Source organism: Suricata suricatta, chromosome 9 (genome assembly GCF_006229205.1).
Source record: "Suricata suricatta isolate VVHF042 chromosome 9, meerkat_22Aug2017_6uvM2_HiC, whole genome shotgun sequence".
Taxonomy (NCBI): Eukaryota; Metazoa; Chordata; class Mammalia; order Carnivora; family Herpestidae; genus Suricata; species Suricata suricatta.
The window spans coordinates 49,538,656-49,555,145 of record NC_043708.1 but is presented as its reverse complement, the minus strand read 5'-3'; the positions used below and the strand labels follow the sequence as shown (position 1 = coordinate 49,555,145).

At 35.1% G+C, this 16,490-nt stretch overlaps 1 protein-coding gene and 1 long non-coding RNA gene across 2 annotated transcripts in view; one reads left to right on the top strand and one right to left on the bottom strand.

The window, feature by feature from the left end:
- MDGA2 (MAM domain containing glycosylphosphatidylinositol anchor 2) overlaps window positions 1-16,490 on the bottom strand; it is a 779,701-nt gene that overhangs the window by 425,241 nt on the left and 337,970 nt on the right. The window lies entirely within an intron of this gene.
- On the top strand, window positions 2,785-14,884 carry LOC115302712. Its single transcript, XR_003913598.1, has 4 exons — window positions 2,785-2,897; window positions 3,658-3,803; window positions 14,195-14,261; window positions 14,480-14,884. It is a non-coding gene; the product is annotated as an uncharacterized LOC115302712 (long non-coding RNA).

Genomic DNA, 16,490 nt, shown 5'->3' with positions numbered 1-16,490 from the left:
TAAGCCTAATCAAAATAATAATCTTGTTGATGTTTTTATTGAGATTCTAATAAATGTACATGAGAATAGGTTCTTAAGGCAGCATCTCTGCGGGCCATGAGAAAAAATATATCTCTGTGATTCAGCTGGAAAAGTAGGCACAGGTGTCAAAGACAGTCATAATTTTAGGTAGCAATATGCGCTCTGTGTAGTATTAGTGATATTGGCAGTAATGACATTAGCATCTACATTAATGCCTAACATTTACCAGGCATTATACACACATTATGTATTTTAATCTTTATGGAAACCTTTTAAGAGGCAAAGTAAAAACTAGAACCTAAATCTATCTTTTCCTACAGCCTCTAATGAACCAGTACATTCTGCTATGTCCAAGACATAAGTCTGAATCTGTTAAGTGACATCCTGCACTAACTGTGCTCTGAAAGGAATTGCCTCCAAAGTACCAATAAGGATGCTCAGTAGGAGGACTTCTGTGAAAGCACTAGACCAAAAGCAGATTGACTGGCCCTGACTGCTGGAGACTCATATGTCTGTGTAAATGAAAAAACTGTAGGCAGTGACCTTTGACTCTTATTAAGGTAAGTAAATATCTAGGACCCACATACACCTGAAGTCTAGGGGATATTCTGGTAACACATCTGAGCATTCTGGGGCTATTCCATATAAATCCATTAAATGAATGACTTTCAAACTTTAAAATGCATCCAATCATCTGAAGACATATTAAAATATATATTACTGTGCCCCAACCCTAGAGTTCTGATTCAGTAAATCTGGGTTGGGGCTCAAGAACTTGTTTCTAACAAGTTCCCTGGTGATGCTGATGCCATCATTTCAGGGCTCACAATTTAAGTTCGATGGGCTATGCCTATAACAAGTACAATAATAAAATCTGATCAAACGATTAAGTAAGATCATTTTTAGGCTACCAGACTAAAAAAGTGTGCAATTCCTGAAAAGGGGAGAGAATGAGTACAAATGTTTCAAAATACAGGCAGAGTGGAAGGAGTATGAAGTCAGCAGTCTGATAGCCACCTAGTAATCTAGTCTCTGTCCCCAACATTGTAGGTGGCCTGGCCTTAGTCACTCAACTGCTCCAGACTCACCTGGCGCAGGTGTCAATTGTGGCAGAAAGAAAAAGATATATTCAAAGTTTTGTCAGAGTTTTAGGATTCTAAACAAGATTCTACAACAAGATGTACCCATTCTAAAGAAATAAGAAATATAGGAACTAAGACTGTCCTCGGAGAAAGCTGTTTTAATTAATTAAGCATGGTAATTGAGAATAGAGATATGCAAAGTCAGCATTGAAGGTGTATTGTTAACACATCTCTGGAAAGTGACTATGCTGTGATTGTATGTATTAATATTACTATATCTAAAGAAAGAATGTGCCAATCAAAATAAGAATTGGTCAGTCTCAGGAATGGAAAAATATGGTTATAGGAAAACAAATCGGCAAGTAGGATCTACTCAGAAATTGTCCAAAAGAGGCATTTTTACTACTCGACTCAGGCCTTATGGTTTTGTACTCCATAATAGATGTGTTGGCCTTCAGCTACCTCAGTTGATAGTCCTTGCTCACCAACATGGTTTTTGTTTGGATTGTTCATTGGCTTGCCTGTGGGGAGAGTGAACTTGTTAGAAGGAGCAAAGTCCAATCGATTTGCCCCTGCAAGTTTAAGAATGAGCCTGTGATCATAATTTAGCTTTATCTGTAGCTTCCCTACACTGATTTACAAGCAGGACGATCTGCTATGATCTGCGATTGCATTTCTCACTACAAACGCCTAACGTGATTTTGCACTGTTTATACATGTATGAGTCTTTATGAGTTTAGAAAATGCAAACTCATTCCTAATCTGCTTTCATTATACTAACAAAACCAGGCTTATGAACCTACAAAATGAGTATTAGAAACTGAGTGGCCTAATTTACTAACATAAAATGTCCCTTTGTGGGTAACTACCTAGAAAGCAAGCCTGCATTTCCCAGGTGGTACTTCTCTGCCCTTCTATGAGGGTTGGGTGCAGCCAGTTTGACCATAGATCCATGTGTTAAACTTTTAAACCTTCCTCTGTTCTACTCTGGATCATTGGGAGGGACTAAATACTTGCAGATTAGGATACCCAGACTCTCACTTGTCTCAACCAATGGATTGAGACTAGTATGAGACTGAAAGACAGAAGAAAAAAAAAAGCCAAGTATTTCTCCCTCTTCTCAGCCTCTTTCTACACCCCTCCCATGTAACTCGTTTCCTACATTATATTTATTCAGTTCTAAACTCAGAGTTTTAAATAATCAGAATGGTTTCCCCTTTCCTTGTCCAACCCTAAGTGAACACCATATGGCATAAGATCAGTTCCACTAGGAACTGTAACCATCTGTTCAAGAAGTATGAAGTGTGTGTCCATGGACAAACACGCACACATTCATTATAAAATCATATAAACCAATAACAGTTCTAGTTTTTACTTTTTTTTGGTAAATTACAGTGGATAGTTATTTTAAGTTGTCACAAGCCAAGTGTGTGATTCATGGTGACTGTCAAAAGAACAGTCAGAAGGAGTAAAAATCTCAAGTAGGCAAATGGTTAGGAGGGCAGTTGTAGACTCAGATTATGTGTATGTCTAATAACAAACTAAATACAGTTTTCAGTTCAATCTGTAAACATATCATATCACAAGGAGCTGGTCTACAATGCTTAGCAATATTCCATGATGTCAGAGGATGTCATCACAATACTGGAACATTTACCACTTTGGTTAACTAACTAACATAATGGCCAAGGAAGTTAACTAGTCTCCAGGCAGGGAATGCAAAGATATGTGAGGAAAAAATATCTCTAGATCAGCCATCATATTTCATGCATCAAAATTCCCTGTGCTTATAAGGTAACTAACTCTAGTCTGGACTTTCTGTTTTGACCCCCATGAACAATAGAAGCTATATTCCTTCAAATGATTCTAGCAAAATTAACTATGACTAGTTGGCAACATGAAGTGAACATGTCTTAGCATACACTTTTTCAAACTCTGTTCTACTTTCTACTGATACCGATTTTTCCCCTTTGCTGGTAAGAACAAGGTTCCATCATCTCTACATTATTTAGACATAGGATTGCAACTCTGTAGACTGTTTTAAGCAACAGAGTCCAACAATGAATGACCAGGTTTTGGTCTGTTACTTGGTAAATATGCTCCTGTCACTGAGATCCCAATGTTACATGATAACATCTGTAATTAAAAATGTATACCATTGTCAAAAGTGGCATGGAGTATTTACACTTAGAATGAAGTGTAATGGCTTCATATTATTGAGTCCCATTTCCCAAGTGTCTTTAAATCTTTGCCAGATAGTAAAATAAGAACACACATTAAGTCTTCGAGACCACCAATGGAGCATTTAATGCACTCCTGCAGGCATTGAGGTATATGGCTTCCAATGTTGCCTACACAAGTGAATCCGAAGGTTTCTTTAAACGCTTAATTCTAAGAGGTAAATGGCATAGACATAAGCAAACACAACATTTTTTAAAGATAATGGAATTAATCAAAATATTGAACAATTAGCCTAAACTGAAAATGCTTGCCACATTCACTCACTTGAAAAGTAATTAAGACCCTCTGTGTGTATATTTTATTCTCCGAACAGGACACCTTCGGGGACTGAGAAAGGATGACATTAACCAGAGCAACAGCCATAAACTAGCACCATCCCAAGCAAATCATAACATAGGTTCACTCTAACGTGATAGAAAATGGGAACGCAAGACCTAGTCCTTCATTTTGAGGAATCCAGTAAGTGATTCAGGAGACATAAAAACATCATTATTCTATCTTATTATTTCTATCATCGTCATTATTCAAGATTTTTTTAAGTCTTCCTTTCTATGATTTTATTTGTCCTTAAGGAAGGTTCCTATATAATTACTCCTCACATTGTCATTTTATACATGAGGAAAGTAAGTGAAAGAGGGTTTAAATAAATTTCCCACATTCACATGGCTAGAAAGTGGAGAGAGTAGCAGTCAATTCAAAACCATGCAGTTTGATTCCAGAGCCTAAAATCTCACTCACTCCCCAAAGCAACATCCTAAGATGTATTTATTATGGTAAGAAATGGCCAGGGATTCTGGGACCACATAGAAATGGCATTTAAGCAAGCCTCTTTGACCAAGCATGAGGCTTTCAAAATGAATTGACAAGTAAGCCATTTATGCAATTAACCAAGGGACAGGGATGCAGAGAAGTGGAAGGGACAACAAATACAAAATCTTTAGGCAAATTCACTGAAATTTTCTCCAAGATTAATGGTACACAGCAGTCATATTATATATATATACAAAATGTATATATATATATATATATAATGACAATGGGAGCCCCAGAACATGTCCAGTGAAGATATGAACTATCTAACAAGAAAAGATAATATATGTTCTGAGTTAAATCATGTGCTCCAGAAAGATATGCCGAAGTCTTAACACCCAGTATCTCAGAATGCAACCTTATTTGTAAATAGGGTTGCTGCAGATGTAATTAGTTAAGATGAGTGGGTGGGCCTGTGATCCAATACGCCTACTGTCTTTATCAGAAGAGAGAAAATGTCATTCAAAGACACACACACACACACACACACACTGTGACAGAAGCACAGACTGGAATGACGCAGGTGAAGGCCAGGAACACCAAGGATCGACGGCCACCACCAGAAGCTAAGAGAGGCAAGGAGGGATTCTACCCACAACCTCCTCTCAGAGGGAGAATGGCCTTGCTGACATTTTGATTTTAGAATTCTAGGCTTTAAAACTGTGAGAGAATACATTTCTGTTGTTTCTGTTACTTTGTGATACTTTGTTATGGCAGTCCTAGAAAACTAGTAAGATCTATAAACATGCAATTCAGGCACTTGTACAATTTTGGAATTAGGAATTCTTTAAGCTAATAGAGGATATTAGCTGAAGTAGAATTTATATATCTCATAAAATGTGTTTACATACATTTTATATAACACAGCCAAATGGTTGGCTATAATCCATCTTCTTGATGGCACGGTGAAAAGTAATTCAAAATGATCGGTTGTTCTAATTATACATGGTATCAATACAAAGGATCACTTAGGTTGGATATTATACCAGACCTGGATGCCTAAAAGTTAATTTTAAACATACAAAATTGCAATGACAGCCAATGGAAAAGACACTAATTAACTAAGGATTTTGTTCTGCTCAAGCTTTTTCAACACCATTTAATGATTTCTGCCAAAGGCAAGTAGGAAAACCAGAAGGAGTTAGCTTGTATGGGATAATGTTTCCTTGTGAACCATAATAAGCAGAAAAAGGAAGAAATCGATGCTTGCTGATGGAAAAAGATAAAAGTGTCAAGAAAATAAATGTTATTTTTAGGTTTTTGTTAAAACTTTGGCACTAAAGGAAAATCAAAATAAAAGATTAATAATTCCTAAAAAAAAAAAAAGAATTGATTGAGTCATTCCTAATAAATGTTTTCTCATTTTTCAATCCTGAAAATACTCACATTTTATAAGCACTTTCCTTGGTGTAGTTTAAGTTAACTTTTGTAGATCACGAAAAGGTTTTTATTCTTTATTGATTTTTTGGAAGTATCTCTGAGCATTTCAGGGAGAGGCTATGATGAGCCTAATTCAGAATAAATATGTCATGTTTACAATCTGCACAGATATAGATTATTAATGACCAATGACAGGATATTATTTAGAATAGAAATAGATCAGTAGTACTTTCTATTATTATAACTGAAATTATTAAACTTAAATTTAGGGGCCGCTGGGTGCTCAGTTGGTTAGTATCTGACTTCAGCTCAGGTAATGATCTCGCAGTTCATGGGTTTGAGTCCCACATCAGGCTCTGTGCTGACAGCTAATAGAGAGCCTAGAGCCTGTCTTTGGATCTTTCTCTGACCTTTCCCTGCCTGTGCTATCTCTCTGTCTCTCAAAAATAAATAAAAAACATTAAAAAAATTAAAAGATAAATTAAAAATAAACTTAAAATTGAAACCTCAATATTTTAAAGTCAATTTAAAGAATGTTCCATTAGATTGAAATTTAAAATTTTAAGTAAATCCAATTCACTTAATTGGTATCCTTGATGTCCTAGCCATAAGTGTAGAGAATAAATTTTACTCAATAGGACCACAGTAGACAACAACTATATTTGTTTTAATGTTGCCTTTTGAAAATAGTAGGGGAGAATATAACTATAAATGATCATTTATGACATGTTGAATGTGCCCAAATGACTCCTACTTTGTGGATTTATCTTAATCTGTATATATATATGTACATATATATATAGCAAATTAGTGTGTATATATATACACATATAGTCTATACATATATACAAAATTACAGCATTTATATAATAATATTAGATCAATTAAATCAATTGTCATTCCGCCATGAAAAAATTCACTTCAGACTATGTTAAGGTTACTGAATTTAGATTTCTTCACAGTTCAATAACTGCTATGAAAAAAGACTTAAATCTCTGAAGGAAGAAAAACTATTATGGGATATCTACCATTTGGAAGAGCCTCAGTTAAATAAGATATATCTGAAAACATGTCAATAGGAGTATTATTCTAAATAAACATAGAATCCAATTCATCAATCTCTATGTAATTATTCAGAACTTCTGTATTAAAAGAACTGTAATTGTTTACCTTAAAAAGATACATTTTAGGGACACCTGGGTGGCTCACTTGGTTAAGCGGGCAACTTCAGCTCATGTCATGATCTCACAGTTCATGGGTTCGAGCCCTGCATCAGGTTCTGTGCTGGCAGCTCAGAGCCTGAAGCCCGCTTCTGATTCTGTGTCTCCCTCTCTCTCTGACCCTCCCCATTCACACTCCATGTGTCTCTCTCTCACCAAAAATAAACAAACATCAAAAAAAATTTTAATGACACATTAGGGACACCTGGATGGCTCAGTCAGTTGACAGTTCAACTCTTGATTTTGGGTCACGTCATGATCTCATGGTTTGTGTGATCAGGCCCCATGGGGTGCTCCATGCTGACAGAGCACACTTGGTTTGGGATACTCTCTCTCCCTCTCCTTCTGCTTCTCCCCTGCTCATGCTCACTCGCGCATTCTCTTTCTTTTTCAAAATAAACACTTTTTAAATGATACAATGTAACCATGAACGATACAACCAATAGATTCTCAATTACATGTTAATAGGAAGTATTGATTTCCTTCTATCTCCTGGAAATGTCCTAATAATTTTAAAATACTTTATGTCAACTGCTATAATAATGACTATGATCTTATCACTCTTACTTATACTATTTTTCATTAAAATATATAGATCTCAAAAGAAGATTTCTAATTTCAAACTTCCATATGATTTATATATCTAAAATTTTGACTCTGTTTGAGATCCATTTTCTGATCTCTCTGAGGATCAAATTTTGGCCATGAACGGTAAAGCTGTCATAACCAACCAAATCTTTAGTCTGTATTTACAATCTCCATTAAATGATATTCCTTATGCATAAACTTGCAAACATTCAATGCTTAGAAGTAATTCAAGAAAAAGAAATATTTTTTAAATATTAGAATAAATTTTCAGGCAAAGTAGATACCCATGCTATTTATGTCAATAAAAGTCTTAAGAAATAAAAGCAAAATTTGACAGAACATCATACCTTGACTAATGACTTGTGGCTTTCCTTTACAAGCCTTCAGGAAAAGTATTAGTATGATAATTCTGACTCACAATTAAACAACTTAAGGTCAGAAGCAATGAAGAAAAATCTAGGGTTAGTTGTGTAAATGTACTCCTAATTAGGTTTGAGTCTAGGAAGTAGGGACTGTCTTACAGAATTGCCACAGGGAAAGAAAGACAGAGATAACAGATTGCAAGTACATAATATATTTTTGTGATCAATCCTGGGGAAACAGGGGATTGTGAATATGACAAAGAGAAGGAGGAAAAACCATACAGCAAACTGTTATTGTGCTGTCATTGCTGAGAGTAACTGGGGCTCCATTCTCCTGGAACTCTCTGAGGAGCCATGTAGAATTTGTCACAGAATCACCTGACCAAGGGGCCATGTGTCAATTGGAACCTACTCCCTATGTGTCAAAAAGAACTGCTTTGCAAACAGCAATTAGTACTCTGCTATAGAAAATTTAGTCTTGTTCCAGATTCTAAAGTTGTGGCTGTGACCCTCTTCTTAGGACCTAACAAAGAATCCACACAGCATTGTAACCAACAGCAAACCTTCCAGATTGCATTGCCTGAGCAGCGAGGCAGTTTACACTACAACTGGTCTTGCTGCAGAGCCCTCTCCTGCTTTGAAACCGAGAAGTTTTAAAGCTTCCCAATAAACTAAAGTGGAGCAATACTTCTAAGTGTAATATATGCAGGCTCTAAAATCCAAAAAAGCCTACCATATGTTGGGCTTCTTTCTTACTGGTATGGCTGTGATAAACAACATTTTTATAACCTTAGATGGAATAGCCCTAGTGTGCCTCTTTGGACTCCAAAAACCTTTACCATTTTAACCGATGAGTAAAATTTGGGGTAATTTCTTACCTTCTACCATGTTTCTATCTTAATACGGCATCTATGGTAATTGTTACTTCCTTTTCAGAAGGTCAAAATGACATGATGCAATCAATATAATGTTCCGTAGATCACTGTAACAATCAAGTTCCTTGTGCACTATAATGTTATAGAGAATGACAGAGTTCATCTTGACCCAGGGCAGAGTAGTATGTGTGCACTGCTGTCCATTGAGCACAAAAGCAAACTTTAAAATCTTGGTGAGAACGGAAATGCATCTATTTGTCAGATGACTAGCTGCATACCGGCAAATGTGTTCCAATGGAGACATGACATGTGGCACAGCAACAGTGTTGATTTGACTGTTTACCAGAATCTATCATCATCTTCCATAATCCACCTGGCTTTTTAGACATCTTATATGTGAAATAAATTGGAACATGATAGAGACTACCACTCCTTTACTACCACAGCTTTGATTGCAGTATCTAATCTCTGAAAATTCTTCTGGGATGCAGTACTACTTCTGATTTCATATTGTGGTTTGGGAGGGACAATTTTATAGGACTCACCTTCCTACCATAATGGCTCTGACTCACTCCACCCAGGTAACCAGTGATGGGATCCTGCCAGCTGCTAAGTATGTCCCTCCCAATTATGCTTTTGGGAGTCTGGAGAGATGACCATAAACCCACTTCTCTAGGGTCTCCATTGATCATCAGGATTCACAAGCCTCCACTCTATGACAACATTATAAATCCACTGATTTCTGTGTCAGCTCAAACTCTGTACCTTGAAGAACCCTCAAAAAGTCTTGGTATTTTTCTTTCTCCAAGGTAAATTACTATGACAAATGGCCACAAATCCCTTTGGGGAAGGATTCAGATACTATTTTTGGTATAAACTTGTAGTGATATTTGCAGGTCTTTCCTCAAAGAAATCTGGCTTCCTTTTCAAACAAGGAGTGTTGGTTCTGTGAACAAGTTTAGATTTGGAAATTGAATGTATGACTGTGATTTTTTTATAGTATAAAATGTCAACCTGCTCCTTACCTCTTTACCTGTTTGTTTGAGTCAAGAACCACTTTAATGAGCTACCCTTATATATTACCACTAAAAACACTATAATCTATCATTCATCAACAAAGCCATATAGACAAAGACAACATGGTTGCTACTCCAACCTTGCTGCTCATTACACACTTTATATCTACATTGAGTCTGTTGGTAAAGTGTTACCAGCCAAACTCTGCCATTTTTGAATTTTATCATCTGCTGACTTCAGAGATCCCACTTCTACAGCAGCATCCCCTACTGCAACCCTGGTCTCCCAAGGACAGTCACCCTTGAGCTTCTCAAAGATGCCAGTGCCCATCTGACCAATGCATTTCTCATAGTAACAGGAGCATCGCTTGGGAGCTCTCTGAAAACAAGTTTCATAATAAACCTATGCTAACATTTCCACCTTACTGAGCCTTCATTAAGTACATTAGCTAACATTTTTTGACCAACGTCTGGAATGGATGATTGTTTCCTATAAGCATAAAGACTGTCCATGGAATTAAACAAAAGATGAACTCCAAAATAACTGTAAACACATTCAAATCTCCTAAGGAGCAAAATGGACCCTATATTCATGAAATAGAGAATTCATTAAATGTATTTTTTTTTAATCTTTGGTTAATGCTTATATGCCGTTAGCAAAAAGTATAAGCAATTTTGAAGGAAAGTGTTGAGCTAAAATATACTTCCCACATTCTGTATAAAAATCAGTAGAAACAAAACTATTTGAAGGTATAACATCAACCCTTAGAAAGACTGTAAATGCTTCTTCCTAATGATCTGTGGTAAGTGCATTTACCCATGTAAACATGAACTTAAAGGAGTTATCTAGGAGAGACCAGGTGTGCATATATGTGTGGGGGAGGACAGACTGTGAAGGTTGTTATTGATATGGAATTTGTGATTAATATATTTTTGAATACAATATATACTAAAGTATTTCCCAAATAAAGTATTTCCTCTCCAAATATTCATTGAAAAAATATTAGCTGTTTTGGTTGGAGAGTCTCTTATATGAGGAAGCAGATAGATCCAGTCTAGAGAGATTTATCACAGATGATAAAAGAACATTATATGAAATTCTGTAAACCAGGAGAAGGAAGAGATACAAGAGTTGATGATCTCTGATTAGATAACAGATCCCAATTCTGCCTATTTATTGGACATTAATCCAATAATCTATATGCCTGTTTTTCATGTGCATGCATTAATTTTATTATAAGAAGTTTAACAGACTGAATCAGAAAAAAATATACCATATGGAAATGTGGACCGAGATGTACAAAATATTTGCAAAGGAGAACATACAGCTAGCACTAATGGCCTTGAACTGTAAAACCTGTTATCCAGGCTTGCTAAGATTTTCATTTTTGTATATTTATCACTTTAAAATCTGCATACAGAATTAACAGGGATAAAACATCAATAACTCAGCAACAGTCTTGAAAGTCAAGAAGACATTTATATAGCAACCAAATGACTGAAATTAATCCCATTTTAAAATTGAAAAATGGCCTTACCCTTATTTTTTTAATCTAAGAAAAAGAACAATGCCTAGGATGAGCTGTGACAAACTAGTAAACAGTATTAATTATTCTTAGGTTAGTGCTTTGGATATGCATAGTTATATTTTAAACAATGGCTTTCAAAAATACTACAGTGATGAAAAATAATATTCAAATGAAATCTTACCCAGAAAGCCAGCATGTAAAAGTAGAACTTTTTTGGTTGATGTGCATTTTCATCTTTGTTTTGTTTTTGAAAAGAGCAGGAAAGCCCTCCAAATATAAATAGCCAGGTTTGCTTTCAAAATAAACTCAAAGATCTTCATATTATACTGGTTATAATAAAACTGCCTTCCTGTTTGAGGAGTTTGAAATATTCAAAGTGTCCTACTGAGAGATCCTTTGTAAAAGTTTTTCATACTTTCTATGGCATGGTCTCATAGCAAGAAAAATGCAATACGATTAAAGTTCCAATATTTATTTGGTTGGGGGATATAAAAAGCTAATTTCCAACATCAAAAAGCAGAAGTCATGTCTGAGGCCAACCAAGGAAATATGGAAACACAACAACAAAGGAGTGGCTTGTTTTCCTCTATGGCCAAGTATAATATAAAGCTATAGAAGTTAAAATATCATGGCATGGCACAGGAAGAGGTAAGTAGAATGGTAGAATAGAATAATGCAATTTGGGGGCCCCTGGATGGCTCGGTCAGTTAAGCATCTGACTCTTGATTCTGGCTCAGGTTGTGCTCTTACAGTTCATGAGATCAAGTCCCACCTCAGGCTCTTGCTGACAGCATGGGACTTGCTTGGGATTCTCTCTCTCTCCTCTCTTTCTGCCTCTCTCCCTCCTCATGCACTTTCTTATCTCACAAAATAAGTAAATCAACATTAAAAAAGAATAATTCAACTTTAATGATGAAAACAGAATTTTTAAGAACTTTTAAAAATGCTTTAATGTTCAATGTTAAACATTATATAAGGTTTAAAATGTTAAACCTTATTTCTCATTGTAAGAAAAAAATGTAATCACATACGGTGACAGATGTTAACTAGAGTTAAATGTGGTGATTATTTCTCAAAGTTTACAAATACCAAATCATTACATTATATACCTGAACCTAATATAATTTTATATGTAAATTATACCTCTATTTTTGTAGCATTTTAAAGCTGTAAGGTGGAATGCTGACTCTCCTGTGTGGATTAGGGCAGAGGGAAGGGAGAAGAAAAAAGAGAGAAAACACTAGACTAATATTTTTTTTTTTACTATGGACATCCCCTAATGATTAAATCTTTAAAAACATTAGCAATTATATAAGCTATTAGAAAAGAAGCATACAATGTAAGACACATTGATATGAAAGGGATCTTATGAAAGTAGGTATAAAATTCAGTAGCCAAAATTAAAAATATTAAAATGCATCTAAAAATATTAAATGCAAGTAACATAAACAATATTAAAAGACAAATACAACCTGGTAGATAAAATTTGCAAGATAATTTTCAGATACTGAATTTAATTTTAATTTCAGGTCTACAAGAAGACAAGCAGCTAACTCATAAGAAAATAAAGAAGGTAGATAAAATTAATCAATAGACAAAAGAGATGAACACATGATTGATAAATGTGTGGGAAAATTTTCAAATTGACTATTAATTCAGAAAATGCAAATTTAAACTTCACTGTAGTATAATTCACTTCTTCACATCAAATTAGCAAAAATTTTAAACATTCTCTTGTGCTAAGGAAGTAAGTTAAAGTCATTTTCAACTTTGGCTAAATGCCATTTTGAAGACAGAAAGTATCCTACAATGATGCTGGCAGACATGCAATTAAGATGAGCATAAATGCATACACATACCAGAAGTGTTCACTAACTTATTATTTGTAATTGTAAAAATCTATAAGAAACTCAATTTATGCAAAATAACAATTACATATACTTAGTGCATCTATACGGTAGAATTTAGTGCATTCATACAAGTACAATTCAGCGTCTGAAAATAATGATCTAAGTCAGTGGTTCTCAAATTTCAGTGTACATCAGAATTACCCAGCAGACTCTTGACAACACGGATTGCTGGCCCCAACACAGGAGTTTCTGATGTGATGGGCACACGAACTTTCCTTTCTAACAAGTTCTCTCCAGGGATCATATCTTGAGAACCACTAGACTGTATCTATCATTGGTGATTTGGACACATGGCCAAGTGAAAAACTGTAGTCAGAGAATAATACTTTTCATTGTCTAATTTAAAAAATGAACATAAAACATTAACATATATAATCATATTTATGGAAATGCACAAAACAAGGACTGCAAGATGATACATTGAACTATTTAACATAAACCTCTGGGAGGTGAGTGGGAGGGTGACAGGGAACATTTTGTTAAATATCTCATTGTTTAAGTCGCAAGAGAGCTATATTCAGAATCCATATGTTATTGATGTGATAATATTGAGAGACAAGAGAGGAAGGAAAGGAGGAGGAAAAGAAGAGAAAGGGAGTGATGGAGAAAAAAGAAAAGAAGAAATAAAAAGAGAGTGGGTAGTGAATCTTGAAATTACGGACATTGAGAGGTAATATTAGGTTGGCAGATTTATTAACAAATCTTTACCCCCTCCTTCTTTCTTACTTCTCCATGTATCTTTATAATAAACCTGCATTAACTGAAGTAGTCTGAACATAGTTCTGTCTTTGCAAGCTCAGGAAAGGTAATTAACAGAAATATAAAGGCTCTGTAGAGTATTAAAACACAAAAATATTGAAACTTATTTAAATGGATCTAATTTAAAATAGGCCAGAGGAATGCTAAGAACCATTTTTTAAATCTACTTATTTTCATACTTATTCAACTCTAGGGTTTAAAGTCTAAGCATAAAATTAAAAACAATAAATAAAAAGCCAGGATATGTTTTATTATATATCAATATAATGCTTACTTCCATGACAAGTACATATATATGTGTACGTGTATACATATGTAGGTATATATTTATAATACCCATTTAACTCACAAAAGGAGTCTATGATGTAGGTATGATGATTACCATCATCCTTTTTATACAGATAAGACACCTGAGGCACGGAGAGCAGAGAGGTCAAGGAGTTTCCCACGGTCATACGAGCAGTCCCGGTAGGCCCAGCGCCATACCCAAGCCGTCGGTCCCAATGCCATGCTATTAACTACTGCACCCTACCTTCTGCACCTTCATGCATTTCCCTTGCATATAATAATAACTCTCGGGCTAATATACATTGGCAGACAATATATTTTTAATCTAAAAAAAAAATCTCTGCCTTTGAACACTTCTGCAAATGGTAACCTTTATTATGACTTTTGTTGCCACACAGGAAGAGGCAACAGATTGAGGAGTCTCCTGAAGAGTGAAAGGCCTCACTCTTGCACTGTGTTCCCAACCTGTCATATTCAGATGAGCAAGACAGCCAGGAAGTCATTCCAGCTTCACGGCACAGGCCAAGAAGAGCCATCCTCAGGACCAGCTGCTAGCAGCATGCCCTTTAGCGTTTGGCCAGGATGTCAAGGCCCAGCTGTTCTGTCAGCTTTCCTTATACAGTTTGTTGACAAAGAAGAGGCCTGGTTAATTTTTCAAGCAGGCAATAAAAACTGAAACTGAGTCACCTGTGAATGCCTGAATTACTTCTAGGAATGAAGACATAACAATACCAAGATAACTTTTTCCTATGGCCAGAATACATTGAAATGGTTTCAGCATAGAATTGCTCAGAATAAAAACACATAAGGTAATGATCCACTTCGTCGTTACAGAATTTATTTTGGAATTGACAGAAGCAGAGACTACCCTCCAGGTTGTGAGTCATTAAGGACAAATGTATGGGGAAAATAAGAAATTCCAAATACTAAGGTAAGGGAACATAAGGATAGATACGCGGGAGCAGAGAGCAGGAATGTCTAAACAAAAAGTTGCATTTTTAAGTGTAATTTGTAGTTTAGAAGGTGCTGAATTTGGTGGGTTTGGTGTGGATCTGATGGAAGCATTCATGAGTCTTCTCTTTCCATAAACTGCCTCTCATTTGGCAATTTCTGGCTTTTTGTAGATTTGAACACTCGTATTTTGATCCCAACTTTTGGTTCTGGAATTTTTATTCTATGTATATGAATACAAGTTATAATCAAATTATAACAACACTAAATTTTCTTTGAGATAATATTCTTGAGTTAATATTATCTTTTTTTTAATTTTAGTAAAATTATTTTTATTGAAGTCTATTTTTCCAAATAAATTTTAAAATAAAAATGCCAGACATATCAATTTGTCTGTATCAAATTTTAATAATTATCATTTTTGTCCTTGTATGTTTAGTTTTGTAATTAATGTTTTCCATAAAGTCTAATCATAAGTCAAATTTTAAAGAACAAAACTGTACTAAGTTCATTCTTTAATCAATTTTCAGTTAAAAGCAAGTATTATATGTTATAATTTTAGCCACTGTTATTTTTAATTTTTAATATTAGTTTCAAAGTTTAATAACAAATATGTTCAAGAATTATATTTTCTAGATTACTTTTTACTGTTTTTCGTTTTACCAGCAGCATAGTCTTGTTTTATATTTTACCAGTTTAGTTTTAGTCATGGTCTTACTTATCCATCTATTGCTTCATTCTGTGAAGTTTATTTGCTTATTTGTATTTGTTCTTCAGGTCACAATGGTAAGGTCCAAAATCTTTGTGTATTAAGAGTAATGGTTGGTGGGACCAAAAGAAAAGGTTAAAATGATGAGTTATGCTATCTCTATACTGCCTCTTACTTTCTCCTAGGTAGTGGTGGTAGCTGGATTTTTTTCCTGTAACACTAACACTTAAAATGCACAACTTAGCTACCAAATGAGATCTCTCTTCCACCATAGTGTCTGTATTGATTGCCAGTGTAGATTTTGAACTAGTCAGGTTAAACATACGACAACTAGAATTACTGACTACAACATCCTGAATATTCTGTAATGTGTCTGAATTAAACTTGTACATCGTGAATACATAGCCTAACTATATTACCTTCTGCTTAACCCTTTCTTTCACTCCTACAAACTTTTGCTTTGCTCATTATTTATAATTTTAGTGCCCTTTGAAACTCTCCATTTCGGTTCCTGCTATTAAAGTAGCTTATAAAAGCTGTAGCAGATGACTCTGAAAGCCTGAATGCATACACCTGCAAACGTTTGTTGTGCAAAGTTTTCTATGAATATAATGATGAGGAGTAAGGAAAGTACATGTGACCTCGTGCACCACATTCTTCAGAACAAATGCTTCCTCAGCTGCAATTATGTCATCATGAAATCATGCTCCACATTCTAAAATAAACTCATTGCCATATGAATTGTTATC